The following is a 6000-nucleotide window of genomic DNA, read 5'->3' on the forward strand; positions in this document are numbered from 1 at the left end:
TGTAATTTCTCTGGGGGAAATCGACTGACATCGTGAACGCAATCGATTATACATGCCGGATTTTTTTTGCCGGAAGAGCTAAGAAAAGGCTGTCGATTCTCATTCTGATCGATATTTTGAAAAAGATGTCCCGGAATTTTATGAAAAACGGTTGAAAATCTTTGACATACGACGTGCTCTCAGGTATAATATATGGAACGAAAGTATGGACACTCACAAACACAACATTATGATCATAATATATCGCACGACACACAATGATGATTCCACAAATGGGATAAAATCAGTCTTTGTTATTTCATATTACAGATTTACAGCTACATGTTTGCTGTAAACATACTACATAAGCGTGAAGTTAAATAGCTTTGTCAGAAAATATGATATAGTTAGTTAGTTAGTTAGTAGTTGAGTGACACCGAATGAGAGAAAATGATGGAATAGGCTTCGTGTAAGTGTTACACGAAGATTCCATAATTTTCTCTGGGGACTCTTTCGCTGGGGACTGCTCTTACACTGTAAGAGCAATTCCCAGTAGACTGAGCATTCATTGTATAGTACTTACTAGATTTTCTAGTACTTAACTATTTTTAAGTGTCTGAAAATTTATATTTCAAAAAATATGTAATTTTAATAAGAACAAATCAAGGAAAGATTTCATATTTTACAACTAATAAAATAAGTCATAAAGTTGAAAATGAATGCAGTTAAGAAATTTAGTTATAATTTTGTATGTAAGCAACATTTAGGTACTCTATTATGTATAAGATTTAAAGTAAAAAATGCCAACAATTTAATCTTAAAGCAAATCTGACTATGCAATTGTGAGAAGTTTTAAGGTGTTTGTGGTGTATTGCTGAAACTCCTCTAGGGAATGCATGTGTCTGTGCTCCGTCGTCTGGATCTTACCACATCCGTAAAATAGAGACTATGTCAAGGCTCAAGCCCTAAGCACATCTGGAAAGGTCTAGGACGATTTGGCGCTGGTGCAACTGGACGCCACGCAATTCGAAAATAAATAGACGTTAGGTACTTATAGGTACTTTGAAAAAAATATTTTATATTATTATTTATATTTAAATTATTATATTATGATTTATAATTGATGAGAATTTAAATATTCACACGTAAATAATGATTTAATCGTGCATATGTTTAAGTTCCAACGAAAAAATTTAATAAATAAAAAATATGAAAAAATAAAAAAAATTAAATATTTTTATATAAAGCCTTAGGCGTGTTAATTCTCAGTCCACAATAAAAAAAACATTATGTTAAGAGTAAAATGAATTAAAACTACTAAGTAGTAGATAGAAACTGATTAAAATTCCTCATCTACGTTCTGTACACGTGTATACGACAGTGCGGCGTCCAATTGTCCTGGAGTCCAGTTGTCCCATTCCCGGTAGGTTTGTATCGAACTATTAGCACTTATTGTAACAATTACAATAAGTTGGTAATGACTGTTGCTATAAGTGCTATATTTTAACAGCACCTTTCTTGGATGTGATAAAATTTAGAGCGAGATAGACAGTTTCGACTGTTTAGCCGGCTAACTTATTGTAACAATTATAATACCTCAATACAAATATGTAATAAATACTATCTCTTTATCACGTTAGTGGTCGATAGCCGCCTTGTGTATAGACTTGACCCACTGGATATCCAAAAGATATGCCATCACAGTTTACTACAAACAACATAATTATTTTTCGTTGACCTAAATTATTTATTATTTTTTACGGCCAGTAATTTAATAAATTTTTATAAATACATATTTAACGTTTATTTTCAATACTTAGTACCTATTTATAAGCTAACAATCCGATTTGACATTGAAATTTACATATTGACGTCATTGCACCTGTCAAAATTTCAAGCCAAACCCGGTTAATTTGATCCTTTTAGACTTATCTCCTTTTTCCTTTCGCATGAAGATAAAATTAGCTATTCAGTAAAAATCTTCATATTGTGTAGCTACCGAAATAACCAGCTATTAATTCAGAATCCAATGTATATTAAGCAAGGCTTCTTTTGTAATGTAACGTGGTGGAACGGCGTTCTGGCACCTTTTTTCACGGTATTTTAAATGTTTTAAAAGCAATTAGACGAAACAATGTTCGCGCTTTCATAGTACAAGTTAATTTTCCTGAATCATCTCATATGAAAAAACATATCCTGAAAAACTATCTCGTTTGATACATACATTGAATTCTATTACCATTTCTTCAAATGAATGTTAACGCAAATTTTCGCAAATGAATCTAATTAGAGCTTCGTTGAAGACCAAAACAGTTTCGGTACTTTTGTTCGTCAAACTCGTCGGACTACCTTTGACACTTTTCGATCCTATCAAAATACGTTGATCGGTGGGGTTACTCAGTGGAAGACATTCGGCCATAGACTCTACACTAATAAAAGGAATCGAGACAATTTGCCAGACGAGAGTTGGACTGAACTTTGGAAATCACCATTGCCACCACAAAAGGGGGGGCTGACAGGGCTCTAGCCTGGGGGAGCGACAAGATAAATGAGATAAACGCACATCACAAATTTGCTCTAATCGTAAAAAAATCACCTGCGGCGCTAATTTCCTTCAGACATATTAACATTTTGAAATATATGGTTGTATAATTGCATTTTTTGGTTAATGATTGTTAATACACTGAATACCCTTAATTTTACCTCAAACAGCATTTGAAAAAGCGTCACACTGACTTTAACCTTCGTGATAGGTAGGGGGCCTGCCAAAGATCCTAGACTGGGGACAATTTCAATATGTGGGGCCCATGGAAATCACTATTTATTCAAATATATGATGTTTTTACAATTTAATTTTTTACAACTTTAGTTGTTTATTTGTATTAATGTTTGTTTGTTTAATTTTTCGTGCGCTTCGTGGCATAGGAAAAGTTACTTTAAATGATATTTGAACATAATTTTCTTAAGTAGTTAAGAAATTTGTCAAGAAGTGCGTTCCGGCACCTTTATTTTTCAAAAAAAGCCCTGATATTAAGTATGTTATAAACATTTTTATAAAAATGGAATTATATCAAGCGAGCGTCAATTCATTTAATCAAGACAATATTAACATAGAGTCCGTATTCTTTATGCTGGCGTTCACGTCACGTCGCTCGCGGACTGAAAGCATTGTGTCATCGCGTTCGACTGTTGCAAGTTTTCAATAGGAGAGAATGAGAGGTAATGCAGTGTTAAGATGCTGAAGCGGTAGGGGGAGGGCGAAACCGCACGACAGCCTTTGGTAGGTAAAGACATCGCCTGGTTCCCAAGTGGCTGACATCCATTACTCGTAAAAAGAAAATCTGTTAATATAAACCTCCACTATGTGGAGGCCCGTATGATCTTAGGATCGGACATGGTCGAAAAAAAAGATTCATGTTAAAATGTGAAATTATCATAAGTATAAGATAAAAATAAAGAAATATGACGTTGATGAATTATTTTGCTTTGAATATTAGGTATGTTGCGTAAATGGGCGTAGTCTAAACAAGTTTGAGAGACATTATAATAAATATCGGACATGGTCGGGGAAAAAAATCAACATCATATTATACGCTGTCGTGAATTCGCCATCGTTGTATTATATTAAGCTTATCACTCGTTACAACTTGCAGAATAAAGTTCCAAACACTGATTTTATTGTACATATATAGTAGTAAATTATTTCGAGAAATTTATCCTTGCAACTGGAATATTTCCCAACGCCCGAGAAATGAAGGATTGCAATCCAGGCCAGAATTTTAAATGCCGGGATTAGGACAAAAACATGTAAAATTATGCGAAAAAATATTATGTGTCATTTATTTAACAAACAAAACATACTAGAATTACTCATATTATTGGTTAATACTATTTTGGTTAATGCTTTGGATACGGAGTTATATAAGATTTGTTCATTTTATTACACTTCGTTAGTTTATAAAAACTTACAATTAAATGTTTCAGATTGAGAAAAGCTTGTACCCACTTAAGATTTTTGAAGTTTCTGACAAAGTAAGTGTGTCTCCTGCGTTTTAAGGAAACCCGACACCGAAACCACACTACTTTTATTTGAGAAATATTTTGATAACGTAATAAGCCCGACACGATTTTTAAAAAGTATACGATATCACAAAAATAACGATCAATTTGATACTACAAACATCATTGCTTACGTTGTAATATTATGATTTTTATTGTCTACTACTTTTAGATTTAAGAGTAAGAGTGCTTTCCGCTTGGCATGCCGAACTAAACTGCAACTTCAGTCAAGTTTTTATTATTATTGACTATGATAAAATTGTTCATTTATGTAGTCAGTGGTGCTTGGCATTTTTTTAGCCAGCGACAACTTTTATAATGTTAAATATCAAAAGTTCCACAATACATCTTTTAGATGGAATATTTAAAGATGATATATTATATTTAATAAATAATGCAATAATATATTATAATAAAACTATTTTCATAACTAAATATGGAATCTGTATGTATTGATATCAAAATTATTCACACTTTTCTTCTTCTTCTTTTTGAACGTTCTCATAGTAGGATTAGTCATGTCTTTCATTCTCGACTTTCCCGGCCTTTCCGGCCTACTTCAATATTTCTCAATACGGTCGGATCCAATTCTTTGCTGTCTGCGTCCTGAGGTACCCACCTGGCTAGGATCATTGACATCATTGACAGTCGCTCATGGCATTATTTGCGACATAACGTGATAATATATCAATGGTTTGCTGTCCGATTCGGTTAATCAACTCACGGCCAATGTTTTTTCAGTTATCTCTATTTTCAAGTTTGCGTATGTACGTTTTTTCTCTTCTTCATTTTAGTTTAGATAACATACGTGAAATAAGTTATTGCTAGTCTTGAAAATTTTTGCTTGTTAGAGCCAGTATTTTCAATAGTAGCAGTCGCTTACAGAAGTGCATGCATTTATTTCCTGATATTGACTTGCTTGCATTAATGCTATTATTACAGGTATTTATCATTAGTGAAGTTAATGGCAAACATATTAACAATATACGATATGCCGATGATACTGTGCTGATTACTGATAGTTTAAAGAGTTTACATCAACTGGTAGAAAAGGTTAATGAGGTTAGTAATTCTTATGGTTTAAAAATGAACCTCAAGAAAACAAAACTATTACTAGTATCAAAAACAGCGACACCAGACACCAACACAAATTTTGTCATTAACAGCGAACCAATCGAACGTGTGACCCATTATAAATATTTAGGTACATGGGTCAATGAGAAATGGGACCAGTCTCAGGAAATAAAAACTACAATTGAGATCGCAAGGAGCGCCTTTCTCAAAATGAGACGCCTCCTTAGCAATCGAGATCTTAACCTAGGTCTGAGACTGCGTATGGTACGTTGTTATGTGCTCTCAATTCTTTTCTATGGTATGGAAGTATGGACGCTAAACCAAGAGATGTCACGGAGACTTGAAGCTTTCGAGATGTGGCTGTATAGACGCATCCTCAAAATTCCTTGGACTGACCGGGTGACAAATGTTGAAGTTCTCAATCGAATGGGGAAGGACCGAGAAGTTCTACGTAGTATCAAAACCAAGAAACTACAATACTTCGGCCACATTATGAGAGGACAAAAATACAGCATTCCCCAACTTGTCATTCAAGGAAAGATCAATGGGAAGCGTAGCAGAGGACGGCGCCGCATTTTGTGGCTTAAGAACATCCGTGATTGGTACGAGTGCAGCTCCACCGAACTGTTCCGGGTAGCAGACGACAAATATAAGATCGCCTTGATGGTGGCCGACCTCCGCTAGGGGATGGCACAATAAGAAGAAGAAGTTAAGATGGAGATGATTTTATAATTGCAGTTAATGAGTCTTGATGTTGGAAAATCTTATTCACAAATATACAAATAAGTAGGTTGGTACCTACATTAACTACCTTAAGATTAAGGATGTTATCCAGAGCACTGATATTCTGGAGCTTCAAGAATCGAATGGAATGACGTGTAGATTCAA

At 34.2% G+C, this 6000-nt stretch overlaps 1 protein-coding gene across 5 annotated transcripts in view; it reads right to left on the bottom strand.

The window, feature by feature from the left end:
* LOC147071758 (nose resistant to fluoxetine protein 6-like) overlaps nucleotides 1–4257 on the bottom strand; it is a 37857-nt gene extending 33600 nt beyond the window's left edge. For 3 of the 5 annotated variants that reach the window (XM_085947097.1, XM_085947094.1, XM_085947092.1), the window contains exon 1: nucleotides 4173–4257. The gene's annotated coding sequence lies outside the window, so the exon portion shown is untranslated. Of the gene's footprint in view, nucleotides 1–3985 lie in introns of all 5 variants that reach the window. The other 2 variants (XM_085947096.1, XM_085947093.1) reach the window with 2 other exon arrangements.
* Between the last annotated feature and the right edge of the window lie 1743 nt (nucleotides 4258–6000).

Source organism: Rhyacophila brunnea, unplaced genomic scaffold (genome assembly GCF_057557595.1).
Source record: "Rhyacophila brunnea isolate RB1 unplaced genomic scaffold, BYU_Rbru_1.0 scaffold_2, whole genome shotgun sequence".
Lineage (NCBI taxonomy): Eukaryota > Metazoa > Arthropoda > Insecta > Trichoptera > Rhyacophilidae > Rhyacophila > Rhyacophila brunnea.